Below are 17751 nucleotides of genomic sequence, written 5' to 3' on the forward strand. Positions count from 1 at the left end.
AAAAATATTTGAACCATCTGAAACATGTTAATTTCTAATTTTTTGAAGGGGAATGTTTGCATATTAAGAAGTGTGTAGGGTGTGTGTATGTTGTGGGGTGTGTGTATGTATACATAGATATATGTGTATAAAATATGTATATGTATATAAAATAGCAACAAGATAATCATAAAAGAAAGAATTTCAACAAATTTTTTATAAGTCAAAAGTATTTATAGATGGGGAAATAAAACAATGATTAGAAATTGATATTTTCAGTTCCTGACATTGCAAATGTTTGGGGATTCTGTTTTCTTTTAATGTATATAAAAACTGTTCAGCAGTTCTGATCCTTTTTTTTTTCAAATTCAAAGAGCCCAGTGGGTATTAGTGAATCTCAATTTTAATTAATATCAGTACAAAACCAAAACAGGCTCTAGTGGTAGTAAAATAAAATATCCAGGGAAATAACATAATGTTTGTTTTGTGCACTGACATGTCTTTCTATATAAAAAGGAAAATGTTGTGTTCATTTGGTAAATTTTCCTAACTCAGATCCAATTCTCTGCTATTTCCCTTGGGTCTGGTAACATGCTGGCTCATTTCATAGACAAAAACCCTAGGGACTTATAAGGGGAAAAAAAGTAAAAAAAGAAGCAACCAGAGATGTGATATCTTCAGTCATAAACTTCTACGATGAATAAAGGGTGGCCATTGATTCTCTTCACACCATAAATTGTGGATTCAGGGAAGAACTAGTGAGGTAGATGCAAAGTGGAGGAAAACATGTTTCAAGCTGGGACCTATTAATGAGCAATAATTCTCAAATAACTCAGCAATGCAAGTAACTGAACCACAGGATAAACAATTTAGAGGTAACTACAATCTAGAAGATTACTTTTTTCTTTTAAGATTAATAAAAAAGTATATTTATATAACTAAAAGTAAAGGAGTTAGTTTCTTTCTTCCTGTTCAAATTTCAATGAGTTAGTTACTCCTATGAATCTATGGTTTTGAGTACTGCTTTTCTGATAAAATGGTTCACCATAGACTGGCTATCTATTAATTATTAACTTTTAATTATAAATGAACAATTTTGTTATTTGTGTCTATACAAATAACAAAGAGCAAAAGTTCCCTTTACCTCTTATCTTCTGAGCACCAAGGAATTGGTTGAAATAGGAGATAATAAAACACATTAATGAAAAAGGAGTATTAAATGGGGTAAGAAAGGAAGGTAGAGTAAATTCAGGGAAAGGAAAACTAACATTAAAGGCGTGGAAATCAATCTGGAGGATCCTCAGTAAACTGGAAACAGATCTAACTGAAGACCCAGCTATACTACTCTTTTGCATATACCCAAAAGATGCCCCACTGTGCCAATGGGTACACATTCCATTATGTTCATAGTGGCCTTATTTGGAATAGCCATAAACTGGAAACAACCCAGATGTCCCACAACAGAAGAATGGATACAGAAAATGTGATTCATTTACACAATGGAATACTACTCAGCTATTAAGAATGAGGACATCCTGAGTTTTGAAGGTAAATGGATGGAACTAGAAAATATTATCCTGAATGTGGTAACTCAGACCCAAAAAGACATTCATGGTATGTAGTCACTGATAAGTGGATATTAGACCAAAAAAGTACAGAATACGCAGGATACAATCCACAGAACTCCAGAAGGTAAACAAGTTAAAGGACCAAGTGAGGATGCCTCAGTTCCATTTGGGAGGGAGAAGAAAGCAAGTTTGGGGTGAGAGCTAGGGATGGAGGGACCTGGGTGGGAAAGGGGGCAGGGATGGGAAGAGGGCAACATGATCAGTTTTTGGGTGGGGGGAAAAAGAGTGAAGCCCTGAGGGTCAGCAGAAAGAATGGAAACAGGCAACCTAGGGAGGCAGGAACTAGTGGGACCCTCTAAAATATACCAGAGACCTCTAGAATGTCCAAAGGCTAGAATATTTTTACACAGAGAAATATGCCTTTAAATACTGTGGCTAGCCAAGGAGAGGTTTGAAAATAGTATACTGAAATTGCTTGGCTCATTCCAGGGGATGCTACTGAGACACTCTCGGAAGTCAAAAGGAGTAACCTTAGATGAAATGCCCTACAGTGGGGAGAGGTAACTTGTAAAATCTACCACTAGTAGAAAGACAGGACATCAAGTGGAGGGATGGGGTTGCCATCCCACAGTCAAAAGACTTTGACCCAGAATTAATCCTGTCTGAAAGAACTGCAGGGACAAAAATGGAGAAGAGCCTGAGGGTCAGAAGGTCCAGTAACAGGCCCAAATTGGAATCCAGCTTAAGAGGAGGCCCAAGCCCTGACATTACTAATGATGCTATGGTATATTTACAAACATGAGCCTAGCATGAATGCTCTTGAAAGGACCAACAAGCAGCTGAAAAAGTTGGATGCAGATATTTACACCCAAGCATTTGACAGAAGTTGGGGACCCATGTGGATAGATTAGGGAAAAGCTGAAGAAAACTGAGGAGGAGGCCGATCCTATAGGAAGACTAGCAGTTTTGACCTACCTGGACAGCTGAGATTTCTAAAACACTGGGCCATCAACCAGGCAGCATACACCAGCTGATATGAGGCCCCAACACATATACAACAGAGGACTCCTGGGTCTGGGCTCAGTCAGAGAAGATGCACCTAACTCTTGAGAGACTAGGGGAGGAGGTATCAGATTAGGAACAGTCAAAGGGCAGACTAAGAGGTGGATAAAGACTGGACCATAAAGACAGAGAGAGAGAGGGGGGGGAGGGAGGGAGGGAGAGAAAGAGAGAGAGAGAATAAAAGAAAAGACAATGCCATATGGGTAAGCTTCTAAGGTATACACTTCCTATGATACGTACATATACACATATAAAAGGTGTTTAAATGAAATTGACCTAAAATGAGAGAGAAAAATGTAAAAGACACCTAGCCTGTCAAATCAAACTCTCTGTGCCAGATATTAATTACTTATTTTGAGTTGTTGAGCATGGCGTTCTCATAGACCTTCCAAACTTCACAAGATATTGCTCAAAGTTACACTCCACAACACTATTGTAAAACCCTATTGGTAAAGAAACCATATACTGGGTAGGAGGACATAGAGAAATATTGATTGCATGGCCCTGAAAACCACTACTGGCCAGCTTTTATAGTGCCATAATAATCAACAGTAGTTTTACCCTATCTCTAGCAACTACTGGCTTGTCCAGTGGAAATATGTCCATTCACACAAGAGTGACAAAGCTGTTTTGGGAATAATCAACCATTATATGGTTGGATTTTAAGTTCGTGCACACACACACACACACACACACACACACACACACACACACACCCCAAATGTCTCCTATCACTAACTAGGTCGTAAACTCTATGGTTGGCTAGGTCATTTGCTGTGTGGGGAAAGCAAATACTATCATTTTGCTAAATTAGACTCATAATAAGATGTCCCAACAGTACTATCTTTAGACCCATAGATTAATACCATTCCGACTCCCCCAAAGTGTAGATTCTTTGTAAAGTTGATAGCAACACAGAAATCCACAGAAGACCAATCTCTAAGCGAATATGAGTACCAGCTCTGAATAGAACATTTATGGAGTATCCTTTCCACCCCCAACCAAGAAGATATTAGTAAAAGATGGCTTCTGATGAAGGGAGAATCAGTTTTCAGGAATTTTGCCCCTGACGTCATACATCTTATCCAGTATGTATTCACACAACTATGGCAGATATGTTCACAGCAGTCAGGATGCCCACCTGTCTCTTCTTTACTACCTACATTACAGTTTCAGTGCCTTGTCCTCAGAGGGCCTGACTAAACCCACACAAGACTGCACAAGGGATACAACTCATCTGTCTCCATGTCTGTGTCTCAGGACCTTATCTGGTGACATATTAAATACAAGGTTCCCCTAAGATTTCAAAGTAGAGGATCCACATGCATATATACATATATGCACACACATTTAGCATACTATAATAATAAAAAGTAGATTTGGGTTTATAAACAGCAGACATTTAACTTTTATAGCCTTAGAGGTTTTAAAGTTCCAAAGAAAACGTGAGAGGAATGAATGCTTGGTGAAGCGCCTCCCTCATTTGTGACCATCTTTCACTGTTACCTGGTAGGGAAAGGTGCCTCAGTTCTGTTTTATAAGGTCCATAAGTAGTTCACTGGTGGCCTCATGCTTATGATTTTATCGCCTTCCCCGGGTTCTCTTTCTTAATATCATCATCTGGGGAATATTTCAGCATGAACTGGGGAACATATGTGCATCCAGGGCACAATATACAGGGAGCAGAAACCATTTTAGTCTGAGCACATTAAACTTCCACTGACAAAATGAAATCACTCTAAAACTTCTCTTGGGATTCAAAGGGACGCAGGTAAAGCATCCAGCCTTGTCTTGTCTTATAGGGTAGTTGGGCCAAGTCAGCTTGCTTCCAAAGACTAGAATATTAGTACACAGAGAAATATGCCTTTAAATATAGTGGCTGTCCAGGGAGAGGGTTGAAAATAGTGTACTGAAAATTGCTTGGCTCATTCAAGGGAATATTACTGTAAAATGATACCCAATGTCTCTATCGTATGATAAATTAATAAATCTTGATGCAATACAAAATGTAACCTAAGATGAAAAAATAGGACAAATCTCCATCTTTTTTCTTCAAAATTGAGCCCAGCAGTGAGTAGAAAAAATTTATACCACATTGGGAATTGGTCATCATGATATTGCATTTAATTAACTATTAGTGCCTGAAGGTGATCAAAAAATAGTGACCTTCCTAAGTGTTATTCAGACCTCAAGCAATTCATTGAATCATCAAAAGAAAGGAATAGTTAAACAAATAAATATATCTGTGGTTATGCTTGTCTAATAAAAATACAAGTATGACAAAAGGACCAAATTACAATTAATTAAATTTTATTCAGATCATATGAGATCAAAAGCAAAACCAAAATCAGGGTGGCCCAAGAAATTACATGTTCTTGATTGGTCTTTCATTTTGTTTTTTGTTTGCTTGTTTATTTGTTTTGTGTTTTTGTTTTTTGTTTAATTTTGAACTTTCAGCTGTGTACATCTACATCAGGCTCCTGTCAGCATGCCCTTCTTAGCTTCCTCAATCTTATCTAGTTTTGCTGGCTTTCTATATAGGGGGAACATGTGGGACAGCCTCCGAATGGCTGTTCCTGCAGTCTCCTCTCCAAACTTTTTCTCCACTTCCACTCCTAAGAATATTGGGTTCCCCCATTTAAGAAGGAATAAAGCATCTGCATTTTGGTCATCCTTCTTGAGTTTCATGTGGTCTGTGGATTGTATCTGGGATAATTTGAGCTTTTGGGCTAATATCCACTAATCAGTGAGTGCATACCATGTGTGCTTTGCTGTGATTGGGTTACCTCACACAGGACTATATTTTCTAGTTCAATCCATTTGCCCATGGATTTCATGAAGTCGTTGTTTTTGTTAGTTAAGTACTCCATTGTGTAGATGTACCACATTTTCTGTATCCATTCCTCTGTTGAAGGGCATCTGGGTTCTTTCCAGGTTCTGGCTATTATAAATAAGGCTGCTATGAACACAGTGGAGCATGTTTGTTGTCTGTTGGAGCATCATTGGGTATATGCCCAGGAGAGGTATCCTCAGGTAGTACAATGTTCAGTTTTCTGAGAAACCTAAAGACTGATTTCCAGAGTAGATATATCCTTTTGCAATCCCACCAACAATGGAGGAGTGTTCCTCTTTCCCCACATCCTTGTCAACATCTGGTGTCTCCTGAGGTTTCTTTCTTTCTTTTTTTTTCTTTCTTTTTTTTTTTATCTTAGTCATTCTGACTGGTGTGAGGTAGAATCTCAGGGTTGTTTTGATTTGCATTTCCCTGATGACTAAGGATGTTAAGCGTTTCTTTAGGTATCTCTCAATCATTCAATATTCCTGAGCTGAGAATTCTTTGTTTAGCTCTATACCCCATTTTTAATAGGGTTGTTTGGCTCACTGGAGTATAACTTCTTGATTTCTTTGTATATTTTGGATATAAGCCCTCCATTAGATGTAAGATTGTAAATCAATCAGTTGGTTACCATTTTTTCCTAATGATAGTGTCCTTTACCTTACAGAAGCTTGGCAGTTTTATGAGATCCCATTTGTCAATTCTTGATCTTAGAGCATAAGCCATTGGTGTTTTGTTCAGGAAATTTCACCCAGTGCCTATGTGATCGAGATTCTTCCCCACTTTTTCTTCTATTAGTTTGAGTGTATCTGGTTTGATGTGGAGGTCCTTGACCCACATGGACTTAAGTTTTGTACAGAGTGATAAGAATGGATCGATCTGCATTCTTCTACATGCTGACCTCCAGTTGAACCAGCACCATATGCTGAAAATGCTATCTTTTTTCCATTGGATGGTTTTGGCTCCTTTGTCAAAGATCAAACGACCATAGGTGTGTGGGTTCATTTCTGGGTCTTCCATTCTATTCCATTGATCTACCTGTCTGTCTCTGTACCAATACCATAGTTTTTTATCACTATTGCTCTGTAATACTGCTTGAGGTCAGGAATGGTGATTCCCCCAGAAGTTGTTTATTCTTGAGTATAGTTTTTGTTATCCTGGCTTTTTTGTTATTCCAAATGAACTTGCAAATTACTGTTTCTCACTCTATGAAGAATTGAGTTGGAATTTTGATGGATATTGGATTGAATCTGTAGATTGTTTTTGGCAAAATAGCCAATTTTATTATATTAATCCTGCGAATCCATGAACTTCGGAGCTTGGGAGTTCTTTCCATTTGCTGAGATCTTCTTCAATTTCTTTCTTCAGAGACTTGAACTTCTTGTCATACAGATCTTTCACTTGCAGATCAGTCACACTGAGGTATTTTATATTATTTGGGACTATTGTGAAAGGTGTCTTTTTCTTAATTTTTTTCTCGGCTAGTTTCTCTTTTGTGTAGAGGAAAGCTACTGATTTGTTTGAATTAATTTTATACTCCCCACTTGGCTGAAGTTGTTTATCTGCTTAGTAGTTCTCTGGTGGGACTTTTGGGGTCACTTAAGTACACTATCATATCATCTGCAAATAGTGATATTCTAACTTATTCCCTTCCAATTTGTATCCCTTTGACATCCTTTCCTTGTCTGATTGCTCTGGCTAGGATTTTGAGTACTATATTGAATAAGTAGAAAGAGAGTGGACAGCCTTGTCTAGCCCCTGATTTTAGTGGGATTGCTTCAAATTTCTCTCAATTTAGTTTAATATTAGCTGCTGTTTTGCTGTATATTGCTTTTATTATGTTTAGGTATGGGCCTCGAATTCCTCATCTTTCCAGAGATTTTGCCATGAAGGGGTGTTGAATTTTGTCAAAAGCTTCCTCAGAATCTAATGAAATGAACATGCTATTGTAAAATTATTTAAAAAAATGGCTTTATTTCTCCCTGACTAGGTCCAGTACCTCAGTGACCCGAGATATCTGCTGGATACCTTGCCAGAAAGATACATCCCAACTCCATCACGGACCAGTATCTCTAGCCTCTGCACATTCTCTTGTACTTAAGTCTGTACAAGAAAGGACACACAACACAATAACCTCTGATCCAACTGATACGATATAAGTGCCCACCTAAACATACAAAGCCCTATACACATCAATCCCTTAAAAACATTCATATCAACCTGTAAATACACAGAGCAGAATCTTAATGTCAGCCTCCACTTCTCTCCGCAGCCTCTCTTCCAGTCTTCTCCAGTCACCAGTCCTTTCCATAATAGTCTCCTCCTCTTCCCTCAAACTTTTCTCCCACCCATCCTTCATTCTCGTCCAATGACAGGCCTCCTTCTATCTTGTACCTGCCTCACCTGTATGACATCTTCCCACATGATCATGTGGATTATTCTTTGAGTCTGTTTACAAAGTGAATGGCATTGACGGATTTCTGAATATTGAACCATCTCTGCATCCATTGAATGAAGCCTACTTGATCATGATGGATGATCATTTTGATGTGTTCTTAGATTCATGTTGCAAGAATTTTATTGAGTATTTTTGTGTTGGTATTTGTTATCAGAATGGCTGCTCTTGTTTCTTTGGACTATTTGCTTGGAAATTTGTTTTTCCAGCCTTTTACTCTGAAGTAGTGTCTGTCTTTGTCTCTGAGGTGTTTCCGGTATGCAGCAAAATACTTGGTCCTCTTTAGGTATCCAGTATTTTAGTCTATGCCTTCTTATTGGGGAATTGAGTCCATTGATGTTAAGAAATATTAAGAAATAGTGATTGTTGCTTCCTGTTATTTTCATTGTTAGAGGTGGAATTAGGTCTGTGTGTCTCTCTTCTTTTGGTTTCATTGCAAGATTACTTTCCTGCTTTTTCTAAAGTGTAGTTTCCCTCCTTGTATTGGAGTTTTCCATTTATTATCCTTTGTAGGGATGGATTTGTAAAAAGATGTTGTGTAAATTTGGTTTTGTCATGGAATATCTTGGTTTTTCCATCTATGTTAATTGAGGATTTTTCCTGGTATAGTAGCCTGGGCTGGCATTTGTGTTATCTTAGGGTTGTATGACATCTGTCCAGAACTGTCTGGCTTTCATAGTCTCTGGTAAGAAGTCTGGTGTAATTCTTATAGGTCTGTCTTTATATGTTACTTGACCTTTTTCCCTTACTGCTTTTAATAGTCTTTCTTTGTTTTGTGCATTTGGTGTTTTGATTATTATGTGACAAGAGGAATTTCTTTTCTGGTCCATTCTATTCAGAGTTCTGCAGGCTTCTTATATGTTTATGGGCATCTCTTTCTTTAGGTTAGGGAAGTTTTCTTCTATAATTTTGTTGAATATATTTACAGACCCTTTAAGCTGGGAGTCTTCACTCTCCTCTCTACCTATTATCCTTAGGTTTGATTTTCTTATTGTGTCCTAGATTTCCTGAATGTTTTGTGCTAGGAGCTTTTTTCATTGTACATTATCTTTGATGGTTGTATAGATGTTCAATTACTTCACCTGTTTGGTTGTGTTTTCCTGTAATTTTTTAAGGGATTTTTGTGTTTCCTCTTTAAGGGCTTCTACTTGTTTACTTGTACTGTCCTGTATTTCTTTAAGGGAGTTATGTATGTGCTTCTTGAAGTCCTCCATCATCATCATAAAATGTAATTTTTAAATCTAAATCTTGCTTTTCTGCTGTGTTTAGGTATCCAGTATATGCTTTGGTGGGAGAACTGGGCTCTGATGATGACAAGCAGTCTTGCTTTCTGTTGCTTAGGTTCCTGTACTTGTTTCTGGCAATCAGGTTGTCTCTGGTGTTAGCTTGTCTTGCTGTCTCTGACAGTGGCTTGACCCTCCTTATAGGCCTGTGTGTCAGCACTCCTGTAGACCTGTTTTCTTTCAGCTGGATCAGGGAAGAGAGAGCTTGACTCTCAGGTGTGTAGGGTTTCCTGGCAACTGGCTTTCAGTTCTCAATGCAGGCAGAATGCTGTCGGGTTCTGTTCCTGTCTGCTCCTATGTCACCATGCCCAGGGGGCACAGATGGTGCTACATGATATCTTCTTGGGTCAGGAATGTGGGGAGAAAGTAGTTGTCCCCTCTGAGTTCTCAGGAGTATCTTGACTTTTGAGGGTACAGCTCTCTCCACCACTGGATTTGGGTGCAGGGAGCTGTGTGACCAGTTCTGTTAAGTTCCAGGTGCAGGCAGAAACCAGCAGGTTGCTACTGCCGACTGCTCCTATATTCAGAGGCACTGTGCAGTTTCCTCGTGGGCCAGGGATATGGGCAGAAGTGGCAGCTCAGAATTGTCCTCACTTCTGGGAGTTCAGCTCTCTCCCCCATGGGATTTGGGTACAGGGACCTGTGGGATTGGATCAGTTCAGTTCCAGGAACAGCCAGAAAACGGAAGTGTCCTGTCCCAGAGGACTTCTGCCTTTTTGTGTCCACCAGGCATGTCACTTGGAGCAGAAAACTTGGTCTTACCTCTGCTCTCAGGTGAGTAGGCACTATTGGCCACTGGTTTTCAGCTCTTGGTGCTGGCAGAATCCTGAAGAGTCCTGCCCCTGACTGCTCCTAGGTCCTTTTGCCCAGGGGACACAGATGGCACTAGGTGATTTCCTCTTGGGTCAGGAATGTGGGCAGAAAGTAGTTGTCTCCTCTGAGTTCCCAGGAGTGTCTGTATTTATGAGGGTCCAGCTCTCTCCTCCATAGGATTTTCTTGAAAACTTTTAAGGTATAGTTTTGTTGTTGTTGTTTGTTTGTTTGTTTTTGTTTTTTTGTTTTTTTTTTTATTTTTTGCTGTAAGAAGGAAGAAATATATGCCAAGACTTTAACCCAAGTCTTGGGGGCCCTGTTTCTATAAAATAATACCTACTCATCTCAAAATTCTATTACGACCTATAAACCAGTAAGTAGGGATTTGCAAGTGGAATCCTTAGGAGGTGGTTATGTCTTATAAGTAGAGTGCTAATGGACAGGATTCCAAAAGCTTATAAGAGGATAACTAACAGTCCTAGAGAGGATTCTTTTCTTTTCTCCGAATAAGGATGCAGTTAGAAAAAGCCTGTGACGAATCTGCTATGACAGAACTCACCAGCATTTTCATTCAGCTGTCTCTGAGAACGCTGGTCAGTTCTCATTTGGTACCGTCACAGACTGAGCATTATAAAACACTAACATGGAAATATAACTCAAATTTTCTCCCAGGAAAAAAATAAAATGCACATTCAAGAGTAGAAAACCAGCATTTTGAATTATCTGTTTTGTCTTAACCTAAATATTTAGGATTTGATTAGAGCTATTCATCTAATAAATTGTTAGACTAAATTATCTTATTTCTAATACTAATGACAATATTAACACTTCAGGGAAATTTTTGTTAAAATTTTGTTTCCTTTAAAAAACATGGAGATAATTTAATCAATAAAAATGAATGATAAAAATGCTCTTTTATGGCTTCCCAGTTCAGGTAGAGATGGGAACACAATCAGCTAATTTTGAAGACTGATATGAATCAGAAAATCCACAACTTGTATCACTTTTTCCACTTACTAAGAAGTTGTTATATTAAAATTTATCACTAGAAGCTGTAAAAGTTTCCAGTCATTAGGTTCAGGATGCCTAACTCATTATTAAGAAACTAGACCTCAAGTAGCAATGCATTCTTTAACATGTATTTTCAGAAAACAAAACTGAAATCTTTCAAATTCAAACCTTAAATTGATGATATTTGAAAATAGAACTGGAAAACGGGTTAAAAAGGCAAAAGAAATAGTGTAGGCTTCTTATGAGTTTTTTTTATTATTAAATTGTGTTCCCAGAAATTTTATTTTCTAGCTTCAGTTTTACAACAGTGGTTTTCCTGCCATGAATTTAGCTCTCCCTTACCCCCTCAAGTTTTAAGAATAGAATATAAAGTGCACCGTGTGGGCTTCAAGCTGTAATTTCCATTGAAGCTATTGAAGTCATAAATTGCAAGTGGGAGCCTAAAGATAAAATTACAGCTTCTCTAAAACTCCAACCAGGTACACTTTCTGATTTTAAGATGGATATTTTCACCAAATCCACCACCACCAAATTTATACACAATCGTCCTTAAAATGACTTACCTTTCTATCTTTGTATGAAGGCAGGAAGGACATGCACTGAGCTTAAAACAGTAACATTTTCAAAGCAATCATCGCCAGAACAAATGATTTTTTTAACAATTCAAACTTAGTAGATGTTAACAACAAATCAAAAAATAACACATTGAAGAAAAATTCCTAACCATGTAGAATATGGTAAACATACATGTTTGTTTGTTCTCCTTTCTGCAGAATGCCCTGTAATTACAACATAACAAATAAAATTCTATACATGCATGCTCTAAAGGTTTATTGTTATTATTTTTATTTGACCATTTCATACATGAATATAATGTATTTTAAATATTCTAAACCCCTCCCTATTAACATAGTCTCTCTTCTTTAACACTCCTTCAAGACTTTGGATTTTATTTTGTGTCCCATTAGTTTAGCAATTTCCATCTGTTTGATGGTTGAATTACATCTATCTATTAGAGCACGATGGAGTAAAAAATTTTCGTATTACTAAAAACAATAATTCTGCTTCTTTGTGAGCCTATCTGTAGCCAATAGTTTAATGGTGAATAATTAACACCTCTAGGTCCTTCCTCTATCTGTGTCTATTAAATGGCTCTTTCTTTTGCAGACCTGTGTTAATATCTAAATATTTTATGAGTTTGTGAGCGTAAGGGCTATGATTTGACCAAGAATTGACAGTTCAAAATCCTGTTTTCTTTTAGGGTCTGTCTTTCCCCTTTCTTCAATGAGTGCTAATTATTTGTCTGTCCTTTAATATTAACATCTTATGAAGTCATTGGTCTCTGAATTTACCATAGTTAAGTGAAATAACAAACATCTTTGATGAAGATCAAGATTAACATTTGTCTGTGATTATAAACACAATTTTTAGGACGTTCAATGCCAGTTTGCTAAGCAATGTTGTTCAGGTCCCACCTAGTTCCTATCATCTTCTTGCAATAAATTTATGAATAGATTTGCAGTACTAGGCATGAACTGCCTACTGTTGGGGAGTGTCAATAGAGATGGCAGTTGGTTACTGCAATAACACTTGTGACATTATTTCATAAGTGTGACACAACCTACATGGCAGGTGGGCCTTGTACATTATTCATCTCATAACTGAGTAAATTATTGGTGCTTCTTCTTCCTACCCAACTTCCTACCCGAGTGTTACAAAAGCTAGACAACAGGAAAGATGCTTTTATGGGATTTCTAGCTTGATTCTTCTATATCATACATGCAAAGTACACAGTGTTTTCAATCGAGTCTTATAATACAGTTATGCTAGGCAACCAAAAGTAATGACAAGAATCTGTCCTCTTTGTTAAGTGTCTTTGAGTCTTCCTGACTAACAACTCACAAATCACTATCTCACCAAATGACACTAGGATTTGTTTAATAAACCATAGATTTTAAGAGCAGATTTTATGGTCAAGGATGTCTCTCTCTCTCTCTCTCTCTCTCTCTCTCTCTCTCTCTCTCTCTCTCATTTTAAGATAATATAGCAATATAGAAATAATGTAAATAAAGTCTTGCTTAACAGAATATTAACCTAGGAATATATGACATGCTATAGAGAGGCAAGGAGCCCATTGCAGTAAAGTGTGAGTATGAACCTTCAAGAGTCAGCTAAGACTGCAAAGAACAAGGAGACAAACATCATTAAGTAAGTGAAAGGAACTTTGTCAAAAGAATTTGGGAAATACAGAGGCTTAATGAGCATGAGTTATTTGTTATTTTACACATGACTAAGAGAATTTAAATTTGCTATACTACGTGAGTATTTGAATGTACATAGAAAATGGTTGGGAAAATAATAAGCTATGAGGCAATAGTTTATTGATGTTCCTTTTATTAGCTTTTGTAAAACTTTTCTAAACCCAGTGAGTAACAATGAGATATTATTACGAAGACTCATTTAGGAGCTTTAAGAATTAACAATTTCATTCCAATAACCAATTTTGATAGACTCATGTAAAAGGCAGCACTTTCTAATTATCCTCATTATATTATCAGAAGATATCTCTACATCAAGATTAGTTATGACAACCAAGAATATTTACTGACCGAGTTTCTGAAATGATATATTATATGCATGATATATAATATTTGTGAGTCAATATCTTTTTGGTCATAAAATATTATAAAGCAACATAGGATAATTTATCACCTTCCAATGAACAGTTTTCTTTCTAACTCTGAAAAGATGTTTTATCAAGTAGAGGCAAATGATATATCTGTGAGCAATGCTACCCACACTTTACTGATAAATTCAATAATCTTATAAAATTTCTAATAAGGAAATTTCATAATGTTCCATTAAACAATTAGAAAATAATTAAATTATATAAGATATTAAACTAGTTCTTCTAATTCATTATATTTCCATACAGATTGCCCACAAAAACAAGCACACATATTGGTTATCAATATTGGATTGAAGCAGAGAAGAGAGAAAACACTCACGTTTCTTCTGTTGTTTGATTTCGACAACGCAATGCTCATAGCTACTCTTGGTGTGCTTGTGAGTTTCAGAGGCTTGGACTAACACCCATAATTGCCAAGAGAATTTGAAGCCTCGGTAAGCTACAAACCCCTCTATCAAAACTCAGTTTAGAAATCGAAGGTAACACTTGGTTCTAAGTATGTCAAATGCTCCAAAATCAAATTAAGAATTCAGCTAATTAGCGTTTTCATAACAACATTATCACTTAACATTTGAATTAGTGCTAGGAGAAAAAGATAATGATACAAAATTGTTAATCTTCTAGCTCCAGTTATTTCTAGGACTGTATTTAAGTCTTCAGGTCAATTACTATTCTCTGGCCTTAAAGACTGTCTCCGTCATTAAAGGTGACTCTAAAAGTACACAAAATAATTGAGAGTGAGATTTTTTTTATCTCTTGAAAACTATTCTAATATCTAATCTACATATTCAGATATTTAAAATATTAGTCTTGATATCAGGACTTGGCATAGAAAATTTAGATAGTCCAGAAGGGTATGTCTCTCAGTCTGTAAACTTCAAAGAACCCTCTTTTCTTTTAATTTGAACCCCCTTTTTTGTGCCAGAAAATGCTTTCTTTTTCTCCAATTTTATCTTTACATAAACTAAATGAAATAAAAGGAATTTTCTTATAAATAAATTCAAAGGGTAATTTGCTATTCTATGCTGTTTGCATTGTCTCAGAAGGCAAGCACAAACATTGTCAGCATAACAACATCTGGGATTCGGTTTTATTTCCTGGTAGCTTTTTAGTAAATATTATAAAAATGACTGTGGTGGTTGTATTTATATCTCTGTAGAGTAATGAACAGGAGACAATTAGCTAGTAATTATTTCCACCTGCTGGACTCTTTTCTTTGAGGAGATTTGATTAATTAATAGCACATATCTGTCATCATTAGATGTGGAATCATACTTTCATTTGTCAGAACACCAGGATCCTGTTAACAATTGTTCGGATCAGGAGTCTACTGTCCATTTTTTGGGTCATTGCTCAAGAGCTCATTATCCATATAATTGGAAAATATTGCTACTGTTTACCCATGTGAAAATCGTATCAAATTTCAAAAGTTAGCTGTAATGTTGTTAAAGGAAAAAGCTATTATATTTGAAAAAAGAGGAAGCTAGCATTTTAGATGATTGTTACAAATTCTTCTCTTGCTCTGTACTCAAGGGATAGAATATTCATATTTCTGTCATTCTATTTTTATATTATTTGGGGAAATAAAACTAGTAAAGTAATGGGAAATGTGTCCCTGTCTTACATGGATTTATTTTTATCTTATTTTTTATAGCAAGAACAGTGTGTTGATTAAATGATAGGTGATATCGAAACTTTTCCTTTATTTAATAAAGTAGAAATGAATAACTCGTGTTGACTTATCTTTCTTTCCTCTCAGGTCAAGCACTGCAATACTAGACAGACTTACTAATCTGGGCATACTACTGAGGCATCCCCTCTCTATATATATATAAACTTTTACTTTCAAAAAGAAATGTTTAATCTTAAAAAATAGTGAATATGCTGAAATAGTAGCCTAAGTGTAAACATTAAAAGGTTTTATAAATTTTGTAAATGTAAATCCAATCTCACAATGTGCCCTTAGTCAGGTAGCAACTTTTATCGCTGATTATACCTCATTTAGAAGGAAAATGCTATCTAGAAACATACAATTTAGAGCATCATATATATGCACTTATGAAAGTTTGACTTCTTCCCTTAGGATTCATAGAATAAATGTGCTCTTGTCATTATTAGTACTGGAGATCTTCTTCACATTCTATTTCTTTTCTTCTCTCCAACCCCACTTGATCCCCCTCATTGAGCCACACAGCCTGAACACTCAGAGATATTTTAATGTGGCCCTTAATACAACCATCTGTTTTTAACAGTTGAAGATAGTTAGGATAACTTAATGCTAAAAGTCCCGTCAATCTACAGATAAGTTACTTTTCTTAGCAAGCTCTTTCATGTATTCTGTCTTTGTCCATCTTATCCCAGTGTTTAAAATTTTACATGATGATTTTTTGCTCTTACCCGCTACATATTTCATATTCTATTAAATGAAGAATAATCAAAACAAAGTATATGTATTAAATGACCTACTCATGAAAGCTTCAACCCAAAGTATGTCCCAACTACAAGATGTGCAGGGATAAAGCTGGAGCAGAGATTGAAGGAATGGCCAAAAAATGATTGGCCCAACTGGAGACCTACCCTGTGAGAGAGATACAACCCTTGGCACTATCAGTGATACTCTGCTATGTTTTCAGACAGGACCCTAGAATAACTGTCCGCTGAGAGAGTTCATCAAGCAACTAATGTAAATATATGCAGAGACTCACAGCCAAGTGTTTGATAGATCTTAGGAAAGAGGCCTGTGGAAGAGTGTGAGGAAAATTTGAAAGAGTGGTCAAGAACACCTTAATGAGACCTACAAAGTCAAATAACCTGGGGGCATGGGGACTCACAGAGATTAAATCACTAACCCAAGAGTATGCATAGGCTAGACCTAGGCCCCCTACACATTTGTAATAGATATGCAACTTGGTCTTCATTTGGGATCTCTAACAATTAGAGTGGGGCTGTCTCTGACTCTGTTGCCTACCTTTGGATCCCTTTTCCCTAGCTGGTCTGCCTTGTTTGGACTCAGCAGGAGAGAATGAACTTAGTCCTGCTGAGAATTGATGGGCGAGGGTTGGTACACGTTGGGATTGGAGAGCTTCTCCTTCTCTAAGGAGAAGAGAGTAGGGTGATGGGAGATGGGTATATGAAGGGGCATTAGGAGAAGAAAAAGGAGGGGGAGTTCTGATTATGATGTAAAGTGAATAAATAAATAAATATTTTAAAAAGAGTTATGCTTAGGTGATTCTATCAAATAGTTCTAGAAATAATAGATTTATGATTGATACATATATCTGATGTTTGCCAGTAATTCCTGACCCCAAGGTGATCAGTGATAGCTTTACTTCCAACACAGCGTTGTCCAAGGAGTGTAGGTTTGTCTGAAATGATACCTTTCTCTCCATTCTATTACTTAATCCTAACATTTTCCTTAGCTTCAAAATAAATTATATTCATGTTTTTTATTGGTATCATGTTCTAGAATGTGTAATTCTACTGTATTTTCTGTACAGATGTAGGAAGAAAGGGAACACAAGAAAGAGAGTAGGGGAAAAAGAAAAGGAAGTGATGCATGCCCCAGAAACAACAAGGCCCGTAGCATTTAAAGATCTGGGAATTGACTGGCCACCCTACCTGAATGTTGCTGGTTTAATGTGCCTGATTTGGGGAAATATGGTTCTTTCTCTTTTCATATCAACTTCCCTCTGCATTGCTAGCTAGTTTCTGCAGAGCATCTGGACTAAACCTATATAAATTTATCAGCAGCAGTCATGACATATAATAAACTCTCAGTCACTCATTCCTTAAATAACAATAATTCCTTGGTGTTACAACTAACCTTGTTCATGCTTTAATCCAAACTGAAACGAATTCAAACCGTTAGGTATTTTATATAAGAGCAAGTCAGGGGACTGAACATACTTTGTAGCCCTGAAATTTCATTCCCAATGAGGCAATATTAATTTAGGGTGTTCTGTTTTAAACTTATAGAGTAATTTAACTTCAGTTCTCAAGGTGTCACAGTGACACATCTGGAAAAAATGTAATTCTTTGGCAAGGAAATCACTTTA

At 36.8% G+C, this 17751-nt stretch overlaps 1 long non-coding RNA gene across 5 annotated transcripts in view; it reads left to right on the forward strand.

The window, feature by feature from the left end:
* The window catches only part of LOC108351289 (uncharacterized), a 232111-nt gene that overhangs the window by 73504 nt on the left and 140856 nt on the right, over positions 1-17751 (forward strand). For all 5 annotated transcript variants that reach the window (XR_005506175.2, XR_005506173.2, XR_005506170.2 and 2 more), the window contains one exon: positions 13943-14130. This is a non-coding gene — a long non-coding RNA (uncharacterized LOC108351289). The remainder of the gene's footprint in view (positions 1-13942; positions 14131-17751) is intronic.

This window comes from Rattus norvegicus, chromosome 6, assembly GCF_036323735.1.
Source record: "Rattus norvegicus strain BN/NHsdMcwi chromosome 6, GRCr8, whole genome shotgun sequence".
In the NCBI taxonomy this organism is placed as follows: Eukaryota; Metazoa; Chordata; class Mammalia; order Rodentia; family Muridae; genus Rattus; species Rattus norvegicus.